This window comes from Tyto alba, unplaced genomic scaffold (genome assembly GCF_018691265.1).
Source record: "Tyto alba isolate M040663 unplaced genomic scaffold, T.alba_DEE_v4.0 Super-Scaffold_32, whole genome shotgun sequence".
Lineage (NCBI taxonomy): Eukaryota > Metazoa > Chordata > Aves > Strigiformes > Tytonidae > Tyto > Tyto alba.
In genome coordinates, this window is record NW_024881307.1 from 84,878 (window position 1) to 100,132 (window position 15,255).

General features: G+C 44.1%; 1 long non-coding RNA gene across 1 annotated transcript; it reads left to right on the forward strand.

Moving 5' to 3' along the window:
* Nucleotides 1-707: 707 nt before the first annotated feature.
* Nucleotides 708-15,193, forward strand: LOC122154138. The gene is made up of 4 exons (XR_006166060.1): nucleotides 708-786; nucleotides 4,627-4,726; nucleotides 13,447-13,521; nucleotides 14,466-15,193. It is a non-coding gene; the product is annotated as an uncharacterized LOC122154138 (long non-coding RNA).
* The last annotated feature ends 62 nt before the right edge of the window (nucleotides 15,194-15,255 follow it).

Genomic DNA, 15,255 nt, shown 5'->3' on the forward strand with positions numbered 1-15,255 from the left:
TAGGGGGGGCTGACTTGGTGTCTGTGTTAAGGTTGGGCGCTGTGGAACAGATGTCCTGTAACTGGGAGTTAAGAGAGCCCCGAGGAGGGGGGCGGTCCGGCGGGGCGGGGTGGGGGAGCGCTGCTCTGGGTCGCAGCCGGGGACGCTGCGGGGCGGGCTGGCCGGAGCCGCGCTGTGGGGGGCGAGGGGCTGAGCTCGGCGGGAGAGAACAGCTGTGTCCGCGCAGGGTGAGCTGCCTCCCCAGGGCATGCCGGGAGCTGTAGTCTTACGGCACTGGGAGGTGGGCGGCTATGCTGTGCTTGCCCCAGGGCATGCCGGGAGCTGTAGTCTTACGGCACTGGGAGGTGGGCGGCTATGCTGTGCTTGCCCCAGGGCATGCCGGGAGCTGTAGTCTTACGGCACCGGGAGGTGGGCGGCTATGCTGTGCTTGCCCCAGGGCATGCCGGGAGCTGTAGTCTTCCAACTCGGTGGCTGACGCCCATGCTGTGCTTGCCCAGGGGCATGCCGGGAGCAGTAGTTTTTGCGGACCCTGCTGTCAGACAGCTGCGGAGCTCCCTGTGGTGCGCGGCACCCCCGGCGCGGCTCGAGGCGTAGTTTTGGTGCCGGTTTTGTGTGTTTTCCTGCGAGTTCCCGGCTGCCCCCCAAAAATGCGGTCCTGCAGCCCCGGGGCCGCGCATGCGCGGTGGGGGCGCGCTCTGCCGCCATCGCTGCTGCCTCCGCGGTTACCGGCAACGTGACGCGGCGGTGCTTGCGGAGCGGCGCCGCCTCGCCCGGCGCTTCCTCCCGGTAAGGAGCCGCCGCCGCCGCCGCCCCCCCGCCCCCCCGCCCGCGGTGCCGCCGGGCGCTCTGCGCGCCGATCGCGGTACTGCAGCCCGGCGTTCGCGCGCCGGCTCTGGCCCCTCCGGCGCAGGCGCGGTGCGCGGGAGAGAGAGGGGCGGGGCGGCGGCGGCGGGTGGCGGTGAGGCGAGCGGGCCCCTTGGGCGGGGGGGGGGTGTCTCCTGGGGGCGGGGGGGGCGGGAAGTTTAGATGTCTCTTGTCTTCTCCAGCACTGAACGGCCGTTCCTCAGTCATTCCGTCAGCTGAGCAGAGAGAGACCCATGTCCGAACAAGCAATCTTAACAGACAAAGGGCAGGTCTCAACCCCCAGGTGCAACATTTCCTGAGGCGGCGGGGGGGGGGCGGGGGCGCATCTGGTTTCCTTAGATCACAGGGAGCCCCCCAGACAAGGTGCAAGGGGGCCAGAGAGTTTGCCCAGAGATTTTGCAGGGTGTGTGGTCGGTGCTCAGGGCGTCCAGAGAGTTTACAGGGGGGCCAAAGGAGGTTGCATGGTGTTTTCTTGGGGTTCAGGGCACCCAGACAGAGCGCAGGGGTGCCAGACAGGGTGTATGGGGTCTGGTCAAGGTACAGAGGGACTGTCTGGGGTACAGGGGGTCTGGTTGGGACGCAGGGGTCTCAGACAGGGGGAAGGGTGTCTTGTTGGAGTGCAGGGGGTTCAGAGAGGTTTCAGGGGGTTCTGGTTGGGGTGCAGGAGCTCTGTTTGGGAAACACGGGACCCAGACAATTTACGGGGGTTTTGGTTGGGGTGCGGGGGTGTCGCGGATGAAAGTATGAGCACGGTGGTGATTTACCAACAAATCAAAATTTATTAATAACTAATAGTACTTGATCATTAATCGGTTTAAATACATACAAAATAATTCAGGAAAATGTTGTAATTAAAATAGCGACTTATCTACAGATTCTAAGATGACAAGATTCACTCTAACTTACTATACGTTATCTTAAATCAGTACATATATGTACACATATCTGTGCGCACATACACAAAGACAGAAACATGCAGACACACATGGCAAAGTATTTGGATCCAATAAAATAAATGATATACCCACACACCAATAGGCAGAGGAAGAGGAAGAGAAGCTAGCTCAAAGTAAAATCTCCCTCCTCGAGTTTAGAGCAAATCCTCACAATGTTAGCGGTCGCCATTGTGAAAGAACTTATCCACCCAAAGCAGATAAGCAGGCACTTCTTTATTCCAGCACTGGGGAAGACGGGGGATAACTCCGCCAAAGACGTGTTCGCCAACAGGTACAAAGCACAACATATTTATACACTTTTTCAGCAGTCATGGTTACATAAGATCAACAAAATTCATAAAGTTTGAGTTGACCTTAACAATGATTGGCTTTCAGTTACCTCACCTTACCTCTATTCCTATTCTACAGAAATCATTGGTCATCTTTACTGATGGATTTAAATAGAATGGGGGGAGGGCAATGATTAGCACATTCATGTTATTTCCTGGGAATTATTATCATATGCAGATGTCCCTAACGCATGCGTGGTTATACTGGACGGGGGTCCTCTGGTGGTCGTCGATAGTCTTCATCACTCTGTCGGCTGATTGAACTCCATCCCTGCGCATGCTCACTCCACCTTTGGTTAATGTTCACCTCTCCCTTGGCCGATCTTCCCAACCAAACCAGTTTTCCTCTGGTACCTATTGTTTCAAGTCAAGATCCATAACCAGTACCCAGTGTGTTAATTCAGAGTCCGTAACGATTCTCATAGCGTTCAAGGCACAGAGCATACTAGTTGCTTAATCCTAAGGGCCTTAGTGTACTTTCTATTCTCAGAGCTACTGTAGCTTCATGTTAAGTCAAAATCATACTTTTAAACTAAAATCAAAATAATATTCTAATCGAAGCGTCCTTGACATTCTTCATGTATCAGCAGCTGCGAGCAGCTGCAGGCAAACCCTAGTGGGGCCCAGCATCAGCGAGGCAGCATCAGCCCTTAGAACAGGCTCTGATCGTACAACTGCTCGGGGGGCTCAGGACCCTTGTCTCTGAGCCATTCTCCAAAACCTGTCTAGCTGCTTCCTGTCACTGGGAACACACAAATGTTCAGCAGAGCCAGAAGAGCGCTTTTAGGGTCACAGCGAACTTTTCACACACCATTCTCGACTGAAATTTGGTTTTCTTGATCAAGTTCTGCCGTCACTAATTGTTTTTAAACGTTGCTTGGATGGTTCTAGTTCAAAAATTTAGTTCTTCAGCAACATCTTACAGTTTAACACTCTTAGTAATTCATTAATTCTTTATGTTCTGTGGCATTACCAAAGCCTGAAGAGGAAAACTGATCGAAAATCCTGAAACAAAATCTAGAACTTAAATTATAACTTTCATGAAACAGTGAGTGGCTGTTTTCTGCACTGCATATGAGCTGCACCTTTGTGTCCATTAATTCTTGGCATTAGACTGACACGTGTCTGGTGGCCACCATAACCAAGTCTGCCTTCCTAGCTCACATCTCTTCATCCAGTTCTTCGGGAATGGTCAGAGAAGTATAATATGTTAGAAAGGTATAATTAAGATTTTGAAAGATTAATACCTGTGGTATTTAGTGAAATTGCCTTCTAGTGGAATGCTCATTATTACTTTGGTATAACATTTCTGCTGTTAAAATGGTAGTGCTTGTAAAAGTGCAAAATCAGTGTCAGACGTTTGGTTTATATACATTTTATACCAAAAAGAACCCCATGGGAGAAGCAATCAGGTCAGGTTTTTTTCGCCTGGAATTCTTATGTGTAAGTCTTTAAGTATTTCCATGTCTGGTGTAGTTAGGATCTGCTTGCTGGCTTTTGGCTAAGCTCTAAATAATTCTGTAGTCAAAAGAATCTGTTCAGGTTAATTGGAATTTAAACCACTACCTGGGTACCAAGCCCCAAAGCATGTTTTTTGAAAAGGTGAGAAACCTTTCTAGCAATTTCCTATATTTTTCTTTATTATTGAAACTCTTTATATTTAGGGGATTTCTTGGTAGAAGGCATCTTTGAACACAGCAGAACTTGGAGTCGATGTTTCTTGGATCACAGTTGGAATCCCCAAGTTTGGTACAGCAAGGGAGGTGTTATGTCATTTCAGCTGCATACCCCCCACTTAAAAACATACTTACTTTTTGCCTTTTACCAGTTGTGGAAGCAGATAAGCTCTCTACTACATGTTTGGCTGATGCTCTATGTGTTTCGATTAAAAGAAGCCCTGTAGCAACATGTGTTTGTCACCGGCAGAGGCCAAGTGTAACTTTAGGATACACTTGTGGGAACTTGTAGGAGCAGCCATCAAGATAACCGACAGGCAAGGACAGTGGAGCGTGAGTGTCACGTCAGCGGCTGCTGGTGGACTCTGGGCACCCTCTGTGTGAGCAAGTGCTGTGAAATTGCAGGGGAGTGGCTGATCTGTGGAGAAAGGGTAGAAGGTTGCCTAGTGGCTGGTAGTAATTTTAAGACTGATTTAATGCTTTTGCCATAATAACCGCAAGACTTAAGAAAGCAGCTTTGGTGTTTCATGCTTTCCCTGCTTTGAGACAAACAGAAGTTGTTTCGCAGCTTCCAGCATGTTTTCCTTTGAAGCAAATGAAATTAAAATCCAGAGAGACTTCATCTGGTATAGTTTTCTTTCCTGTGAAGTATATCTCTTATATAAACAGATTGAGACGCGTGTTCTATTGGAGTTGGGACTGCAAGATTTATACTAGAGAAGTGGCAGATCTCAAAACCAATATTATGTACATGATCAGCCTCATAAATACTGAGCTCAGGATTCTGACTCTGTGTTGCAGCTGTCAAGCATCTTTCTGAAATCAGGGCTGAAGAGCCAGCATGCCACTAGTGGGAGAAGAAAAGAGAGCAGCACGTGGAGTTGCACAGAGAATGAAACTGGTGAGTGTGGAAAATGAAAAAAGGGAAAGGTGGTCAACAAGTTGAAGGGGGAGAGTAGCGTAGTGCTTCTTTTGCAAGCTAAGTAGATGTGTTATTTGCCAACCGTGTATATTATCTACAAATCTAGGAATATAGGGAAATTGAAGGAAAAAAATAGTAATGTTACGTTTTTTAACAGGTGACAAAAAGGTAGATGAAAGTGCTGAGGGAATACCTACTTTAAAACTGATTTTTTAAAAATATTATCATATTGCTGGAGAATGTAGCATGTTTATCTGCTTGTCATGTCTAAAGTAGCATACTCTTCAAAACAGTAACAACATATCTCTCTTGAGTTTCTAACTGTTTTAAAAATGTATTTGGGCATTATTATAGTTTAAAACAGAAAGCAAAACAACTGCAAGATGTATTTTCTGTTCTGTTTAGGAGAAGCAGAAAGGAAAATAACCTTGTTCACATTTTCCTGCAGATGTGTCACTTGACTATAGAATGATATGTTGCACAATAGATACTTACGAAAGTATTATTCGATAGTGCCATATATTGCCAGAAAAGCAGAACTAAAATGAATATTTTTGTTATGTGGATGTCTAAATTGAGCAGAAAAATGAAGGGTACCTGTTCCTCTTACTTATTATGAGGTCATTTTAGCTATGTGGATTTAAGTTTGACCTTGTTTTTATGGCTATGAAATGGACTACATCTTTAAAAAATTGATTTATCACACAGTAGCATCAGAGAGGGTGTGATAAACCAATATTCCAGAAAGCTTGCAACTGTTGGCATGTGGCTGAATGCCAGTGGCTGTATTTTAGATAAACCGATTAAATCTGATTATTCCCCCTCCTCCATTTTACTGATGACATTAAAGTTCATGTAACACACTAGATTGATCCTAATAATCCTAAAACTGCTTTAGATTTAGCAAAACACTGAAAATTAGTTTTTTTGTGGTGCTTGAGTTTTATGTTAAATGTGAAGAGAATAAAATGTTTTTAACATGCATCCAAAAATTCTATGAAAAGCAGCTCGCTAGTGGTGAAAATCCTTTGAAGACAAAGACTTAATGATCTGCATGCATATTAATACTTAGCATCCTGTACCAGGTCTTTCAGTTGGCAAGCATGAAAGCTGATTTCTCCACCTGCCCTTCAAAGGACAATATTTGTTTCATTATAGAAGTCTAAGTAATGCTAATGGTAAGAATAGTGAAAGATTTGTAGGGGCAGCCTGCGATTGATTTTAAGTTTCAGTTTTGGTTAGTAGCATTACTGATCCTTCTTACTGCCTCAGTGCTGTTATTCACCTCTACCAGAGAAACACCCTACCCTAAAAAAATACACATTTTTGGCTTGTAATCTTTAAGGGAAAGAAACATGTCTTCTCTGTGCTGTTTTCCTCATGAAGCATATAGATGGCAAGATAAGAGCAATTTGGAAGTAATCTGTTCTTTCTCAAGTCCAGGCAGGTGTTTGTCAGGAGTTTATTGCTGCTTCACATAACTAATATTCTTTGGCTGAAGCTGTCCTCCATCCTCAAAGATAGGTGAGTCTCTAGTTACCCCTGCTGAACTTCTGAAGTAGATTGCTGCAAAGACTCAGGGAATCAAAGGAATCAGCTCTCGAGTGTATAGGCATCTGTAGATTTATAAAAGGTTCGGGAGAAACAAAGGATGACCTACCCATCTCTTGACCAGAGAAATGATGAGCTGAAATCTAATTTAGCCAAAGGGAGTCTTTCTTTCTTGATTAAAAAAAAAAAAAAACCAAAAAAAAAAAAAGAAAAAACCCTTCAAATGATATCTAACTTCCTTTTCTATTAGTTGCATCTTGGACCTGAATTTGAGGTCGCTTGTATTCTCCACTGATCCAGGATATATTTTCTTTTCCAAAACCTGTTTTAACATCTTTTTTTCCCCCTGTATATTTGTGTTTAGCCCCTCTTTTTCATTCTGAATGCTGCGACAGCCAAAAGTAGCATAAAACCTTTAGCAATTATATTTTGCAATAGGGAGAAACAGAAGGATGTAGCTGCCTAATGGTTTACTTCATGGATGGATTTTGTATGCTCTCTTTTCTTGAATTTCAAGGCTGCACCTGTTCTGCAGTCTCTGTTCCTATACATTTCACCTTCTATTTTGTGTTTGTAGCTACCTGATCTCTTGTGTTCCTTAGCATTTTTCCACGTATTTTCTTGTTTTCTTGTTCATTCATCTGTCTGTCATCTATCCACAGAATTAGAGCATCTACCAAAGCCAACAAAGTTTCAATTCTTGGCGCAAACTTTAAACCTCCTTTATAATTCTCCCTAATGCAGATTCTGCTGATGTAAATAGGAAAATACTGTTCAACAATTGAATTATATGTCTTTGTAGGAGTCTGTGTGCCCTCTTCTAATGAAGTTTTGTGCTTAAAAAAGTTACATACAAAATGTATGAGCAAAGGAATCGTGGCCAGCAGAGCACACTTCAGCTTGAAAATGAGAATAGTGCTGAAAGCGGTGGTCTAAACGCCTTTAATTTGGCTATCTTTGTCTAAAAATGAAATATTTTTTAAAAAATGTTAATCAGAATCATTTAGGCAGGAGGTATTTGCATTATGGTTGGTGCTTTGTTGGCATTGTCTTCTACAAACTATGTATCTGCTGCCAAACAGCACTGTACCATGGAAGAATCTAGGAATTGAAGGAGAAAAAAAGCTCCCCATATAGTCTAAAGGGTGACTTTACTGAAAGAAATGATAGCTTTGTTGTCACCTTTTATCACCTAAAATTGAACGCAATAGCGTATGTTAAAGCCATCTTTTGAAAACTTTTTTCCCCCAAAGTGGGTGCTTCTGATTTCTTTCTAATTGTGATTTGATTTATTCTTCTAATGGAAAAGCAACTGAAACTGGAGAACACTGCAACCTATTAATTGATTTTTGAGAATGATGGTGTAAATAACTTAACACCAAATACTAATCTATTTCTCCTTTTAATCCAGCACTGATACTGTTTTCTTGTAATACAATACTAACATATGATTATACCTGCCATTAATGCATTTAACAATAGATGACGAATTTTATTAAGAATGCTTTCATGCACTTCCATTTGCTCTGGTGTAAATCAGAAGTTACTGCCTTGAATTGAAAAGATTTATTCTTGTGAAAGAGCTTACTGGTGTAAATTAGGGAAGTCAAGACTGACAAGTGGTGATGTACCACATTCTGTTACAGGATATTTAGATTCTGTCTTCCACTGAACAGCAGGATACCGTTTTTAGCCTTCTTGTTGAATGCAGAATCACTTTTCTATTTATGAAGTGAGCCTGAACAGAGTGCTCTCAGTATTGGCTGCTCCTCTGTTACTCCACCTACAGAAGATATTAAGACACATGCTCATCCTTGTAGGGCAACCAAAATACTTTCCTCTAAACAAATCAGTCTGTGATTAGTGGAATTAATGAAGCTTCACTGTCTGCAGATTCCTGTCCTCCATCCCTAATCCCCTCAGCAACCCTTCCACCAGTGTCTCTCTGCTCATATTCCCTCTGATCTTCCCCTTTCCAATACAGTAATGCCAGCTCCTGTTTTCCTCCATCCTTTGACCCTTCCTGCAATACCTTCCTCAGGTTCCTCCTGCCCTGTCACCCCCAGCAGCATTTCTGCCTGGCCCTGGGTGACTTGGGGGCTGAGGGGCAGCTGGGCCACTGGCAAACAGTCATTAACCTCAGATTTCACTGCTCAGAGGTGGTACTAATTCATGTCTCTTGGTTTACTGCCAGATTTTCTCAGAGATCAAGGAAATTTAATACCTTCCAGATGACTGCCCTCTGTTAAATTGCATAGAAATGGATCAAGAAATATTAAAAGTGTGTGTCTATTCCCGCCTCCTTGCTCCAGCGATCGGTCTTTCTTAGACTAATTTTAACTTGGTTTTGCTAAACTGCTGCTCCTTCTCCTATCTTGCTCTCTTGTTTCTCAAATGAAGTGCCGTGGTTACTGCCCTTGTAATGATATTATTACCTGGACAGAAAGCCAGCACAGAGCAGCAAAGGAGGGCTTCGCCCCATCGTATTTTTAAGGGCATGTATGCAGCTGCCATTCATAAGGTTCCAGACCTTGCACCTGAGGACAGTATGCAAGGATTGCCTTTGAGCATACCACAAAGAAAAGAGGAAGATGAATACTGAAAACCTTTAGCTTTTAATACTTGAAAATCCTATCTAAGTGAATTTATGCTCACTTAGGTGCTGCCCAGTATTCAGTATGTGAATGCCAGTATACTCAATTGGGGACTTTAAGCTCAGTTGCTGCACTGAGTCTTTTCTGTGTTTTGTAAAAATGAAAGCATGCACAGTATTTTTCATCAATAGGTATTTAATTAACGAGTCTGCAAGTTTTAAAATTGTCTTGTTTGCTCAGTGCAGAGCACTGGCAGTGGAAATAGCTGGAAGCAGAATTATTACACTGGGCTTGGCAAGATGTCTTTTTGCTTAGCCTCACAGCACCAAATCTCCTGGTGAATATAAAGTTGTTTTTTCTACATGTTACCTTCCCAAAAGTTAATTTAAAACAAAACAAAACAGATGAAACACGCACAAAAACAAACAAACACCACCACCAACAAAAACCCACTCATTTATCTCAGTAAAATATTTTGGTTTGCTTTGCTTTAAATTTGATTTTTAGACCGTGATGGTTACTATATAAATATACTGAGTGGAAATTTTTTGCAAATGAACAAACCACAGTCAGCAAATCCTATGCTGTCAGAGAAGGTGCATATGGCTCTTTAGGGACTAATGAACAAATTAAATTATTTCCGCTAATGAGGCCCTGTTGATAAGCCATAAGCATTTACAAATGCATGTTTTATTGCTGTGTTGTATAAAGGTCATGGCTTAAGCCCTAAACTAAGGAGTTGACCGGTATTATAAGAGGCAATGACAAGAAAGAATAAACAGAACCTCCATAAAAAAGAGCAAATCTGTCTTTAAACTACAGTTTGTAAAAGTAAGCTGGCTTCAATCTTATGATAAATATAATCCTTATCTAAAAGGCAACTGGCAGCTTGCTTCTTAATTATCTGAATATTTGGGACTGCCTGCTTTGAAATTATTTCGGAAGCAACATCCAACTCATATGCCAGACTTTTTTATCATTGTTTTGTCGTTTGGGGTTTTTTTAATGAACCGTGAAGGTTCTTGCCTTTTCCACTTTCATAGCCAAGAGATGATAAGACTTGAAAGAATGTAATATCAAAATATTTTGTGCTTTAGAAATACTGTATTTTTATTTGTGTATTTCTGTACCTCATTCTGTAAAGGTAATGAGGTAAAAATTAAAAAAGATGCAATAAAAAGATGTATTAATTTCTCTGAACTGCTTAATGAGGCCTAATATAAACCTGAATTTCAAATCACCTTAGGGTTGTCCTATGCTCTCATTTCAAATGACAGTTCTGTCTTGCGACTCAGCTGGCCTTTTATTTTGTGCCACAAATTAGCAAACCACGTGGTTTTATGTCACTGTTTTATTAGAGCAGTGCTTGGTACTTAGAGAGGGGAAAATTGCGTTACAGTAGTTTTGTTAGAACGCAACCCACATGGGGTGGAGAGGGGGAAATAAAGGCAGTTTCAGGCCATGTTTAGATATTTTAAATATGGGTAAATATAGAGGACTGAAAAATTCCTTCTGGTTTTCCACACTTCCTAACAAGACAAAGTGCAGTTTATGCTCCTTAGCAGCAAGGTATCAGCATCAAGGTGCTACATGGCACTTTAGCAGCCAATACTGTATAGCAGTAGAGAATGTATTTACAGGTGAAACAGTTCTTGAAATGTATGGTGCTTGTGATACTTTGAAAATGGTGTCTGCTGTCTGTAATTGAAGAAAGGGGATCTACTAAAACCGTGAAAGGACAAAAAGCAACTGGGAACTGTGCAGGGTTTTTTTTTCAATCTGCTGTTTGCTCAAGGGGATTAGCATCTCCTAATGACTGGGTTCTTTTGTCCTGTGGCTTGATTCTGTATCTCTAAGTCCTATCATTTTGTCAGTCTAAATGAATAAGGTAATACCTAGAGTTTGTTGCACTGAATTAGTATTCTGGGGTTGGATGAATAGTCTGGGGAAAGGTGAAAATATAACTTGGCTTGACCACAGGGTCAGGATTCTGAGGACCACAAGAAGAATACCATGAATCACAGCTTTTTACCTTAACTGGTCAAAATCCCAGTGTGCTTTGATGGGACCTGAAGAGAATGAACACTGCAGTGGAGATCACCTTCCCTTCCCCTGCCTGGGCAGTTTGGAGGAATGCTTCCCCTCCCAAGGCCATTCTTGTCTGCGAAAGGAGATGGAACATTTCCCGTGGCAGGCACCTGGCTGTTTATCACTGTGTCAGAAATCAAGCTGTTTCAAGATGTTTAGATTTTGTTTCCTGTTGTCGTCTCTAGTGACAAAGTACCATATGTTGTTACCACTTTTTGCACTTCTGACTAGCTTTGTCTTACTGTCCTTTATAAGTCACGTCTACTGATGACTTCTCTTTTATTAATATGGTTATAGCAGTGTTCAGTGTCTGCAGAACTCATAGCTAAACCTAGCTAAGAAAAGGTCCTAGTTTTGCACGGTCTCAGCCCTGGAACGTTTCAGACTAGTGAGGTGAAACCTAATTCGTCACCCTGACTAGATGGACTGAGATTTGTGTCCCGGGTTTCAACTGCGAGGAAAACAGGACTTGGGAAATTGTGTCATTCTAATTTTTTTTGTGTGTGTGTGTGTTGTACAGACTGCTGGGGTGCATCTGGACAGGACAGGTTCCAGAGCACGCATGCTTGTAGCATAGTAAGGGTAGTGTCGCAGCTCTTAGCTGAGGGAATTTTAGCTAATAATAGTCCCAGCTGACATGTGGCCTGTATGTTACTTTTTATTCTTGATTACACCAACTTCTATGTCTTGTCTTCTCCTGTGGTTTAAAAAGCTTTCCTATATTGCTCGTTTTTCTCTCACCAGATAAAACCTGTGTAGTTGGGTGTGTTTAGCTGTCATTTGGGCTGTGATCTGTCTCCTGCATCCTGTGAGAGCCCATAATGTATCAGCTTTCTGCTCAGCATCTACGGGGGAACAGATGCCCTCAGGACCAGCCTCCTGCTATTCTCTGTCAAGTACCTTGTCAGACATGGGCTTCCTTGCTGACATTCATGGTAGAAATCATTGCAGCTATGACTGGGTGTGTCCACCTGAATGAGATATCTGGGCTCCCACTGTAGTCAAGGGAAGTTCATTTGGTTCAGGGGTGGGGTTTAGGGCATGATTGAGCTTACCTAATAAAAGCCTTTCCTCTAGGATGTGTCAGGTCAGCCTTGAATGCATTGATTGCACAGGCTGTACAGGAAGTCTGAGGCAAATGGACTTGGTATTGGCAGTCCTATTGTAGACAGAACCTCTGCGTAGATGAATCCGTCTCTTAGTGTTCTATGTGTGATTGGACACTGCTCCGAGAGTCCTCTGCCTTGCCTTCATTTGCTGTATTCCACCTGGACTAGGGAATGAACAGGCCCAGGCTGCAGAACAGTTGATCCAAGTTCCTGCAGAGAGGTGGAGAGCATCTGCCTCGGCAGGGCTCACTGGTAAGCAGCTGGAATCTGAACTACTTCAGCTGTGGTGTCTGTGGGAACGGGTGGATCATCTGGAGTCATCTTCCTGTGCTGGCACACAGGCTATCTGCCTATCCAAACTTTGAGCTGTTACTGCTGTGCCAGCACATCCTGTAAAGATGCAGTAGATTTGTTCTAAAACTGAAATAAAGCCTCTGTCCTACTGAGGTTGGGGTAGCTGGACCTAACTGCCTGCTAAGTAAAAATATGTAACAGCCGAGTCATTTGTATACTGTGAACATGCCCTTGACTCACAGGAATATAGGTAACAGGGAATAAGGGCAGTGGGGACCTCTAGTTAAAAAGGCCAAACTGGAGGGAGAGGCATGACTAGTACTGGCAATGATGTCTAGGTCATGTGGACACACGGGAAAAATCATAGGGATGTGCCTGGAAAACATTCATAGTTGCTGCACAGCAAATGCATTGATAACTGCAAAGCATTGCTCATTTACAGCACATCAGAATCCATCTGTAATGTACCATGGGTAAACCAACAAGAACTCTTTTCTTTTTGTATCTTCTTATCAATGGCTTGCTGATGCTGTTGCTTTTAAAACCCTATAGCTTTTGGGGAAGACTCTCCTAGCCTTGTACTACAGTGAGGAGCCTTTGACAGCTAAATCGGGCTCTGGGCTCCAAGTGTTCCACCACTCCTGAATATGTTGGCATTCTGCCTACGGTGATGTCTTACTGAGCACTTCTCCTTTTTTTGCCCCCAGCTGATAGGCAGGTGACCCAGAAAAGCTTCAGCTTTGCCCAGGAGTCTGTTTGCGCTCTTACTTTGTGTTTGCCGCAGGTGGCGCCAATGTAGTGAAGGTAAAACATATCTATTTGGCCCAACAGGCATGAGACCCCTATACAGTCCAAGGACACGGGGACTGCTGTAGGCACAGAGCAGAAAATGGGCTAGTATGTCTGTTTGGCTACTCACGAAGTCCTGGTAGCTATAGGTAGTTGCAGAGGTGTTCATTTCTTTTTTTTTTTTTTTTTTTTTCTTGGGATGTGGGAACAGTTTCCATATGCTAGAGAAACCCAGTGCCCCTTAGTTTGTGACAAGCATTCTCCTTCTCATCAGCTCTCCAATGATGCTATCAAACCAGCAGATGCTTACAAAGAGAATTTCATGGGCAAAGTCATGGAAGAACTGGAGGTAAGAAAGGCTCTACTTACTGCACTCCTCCTAAGTGATTAGCAGCTCTGCTCTTTTTTCCCGCAGGCAGAGCAAAGCCTGTGGCAAAGGGTGAAACTCTACAGGCATGGAAAGATTTGTCTTCTGCTGGTGACAGCCTGGGGTTTCTGTGCTGCTCGTGTCTAGGTTGGAAGGGGTGAGGTGGTGACCCTCTGAAGAGCCCATGCTGCCCTAGAGCAAATTTGAAAGAACCACAGCAGAGTGTAGCTGTTGCTTTCATGCTTCTCAGCAGTTTCATGTCCTGCTCCTCTCCAGAGCTCTGACCTGCAGAAGAGGAGCGGGAATTTGTCGGATAAAGAGAAGAGAAGCCCCCATCTGTCTAAGCCCTGGACCCTGAGTCTGTGTTTTCCCTTTGTTCTAGATTTCTGGGGCTAGTTAGAGCTGGTCTTCAGAGAGGAAAGTGATTTTTCTCATGCCCCGAGAGCTCTGGTGATGGGCAGCTGGGCCTCTCCCCTTCTTGTGGGAGACTGTCTGGGCATGACCTTCCTTGACTTGGTGCAGGCCACTGCACATCACGGTCAAAGAAAGGGCAAGAGCATCCCCATGGTTGCTAGTTATCAAGGCAAAGCATTCCAGGAGAGCTAGGACACTCTTGGACCTGCAGAGAAGGGTCCTGCTCAGATGCTTTAATGGTACATACTGGAGAAAACAAACACTACATCATTTTTTTTTATACAGCTTTGAGCTTGCATTCTTCCTGCACTTTCGTTATAAGGCAGTCTAGTTACTATACAGTACAAACCCAACTGCCAGCCCGCCCCATTGCTTTCACAGCTTCGCCAGTGCTGCCTCTCTGCCCACCCCTGTGATCTCTGCTGCAGAGTTTCTTTGGGTTTCCTTCCCCATTCTGTTACAGAGCAGCTAGATTCAGTAGACTTCTGAACACAGGGGATTTCTCCTTTCAGGTCTGCTAGAGCTGAATCCAGTGGACTCTCGCTCCCAGGAGGCTTCTCCCAGCCCAGCCTTGTGGCTGCTGCTGTCCTCACGTGTGTGTGTGTGTTCAGAAGACTTATGGTGCATTCCAAAGAGCCAGATGCAGACACACACACACAGATTTACACCAATAATGCAACCGGCAAAACAGATTGACATAGACAGAGTAACGCCTTTACCGGCACCCAGGTCTTTGTAACCACCACTTACATAAATGTGAACACAGGCCGCTCCTTTTCTGCCTTTCCATATGATCAGGACTGGATGTTTGCTAGTGAACCACAACTTCATTCCCTAGATTCATAAGCACAGCGTGTGCATGGATTCCTCAAGCAACACTCTGGAAATCGAGTCCATGTAATATCTGTGGCTGGATGTCAAGCTCCTTAGCCAGTCATTGGTGCAAACGTTGGGTCTTTCTAGATCTCCTGTGTCATGAGAGAGTCCAGTCTGAGGTTCACTGGTGCATTGTACACACACAGGGATCCCCCCAGTAGCCGGCCAAAGACACTTTGTGTTTCCAACTGCTGTCCCAAGACCTCTTGCCCCCTATCACCCATGTTCCTTTCTTACACTGAACCATCCCCCTCCTCTGTGGCCAGACAGGGATTCAGGCCTTTTGAGCAACTCTTCCCTTTGTGCCCCACTTAGCTGCCTGCAGCCTCATTTGGCAGGGACCAGCCAGCCATGGAAGTCCTTGCTTTGCACAGGCTGACTGAATTGCACTGGAGCATGGTTAGCTGTGAAAACTGTTAACTTTAT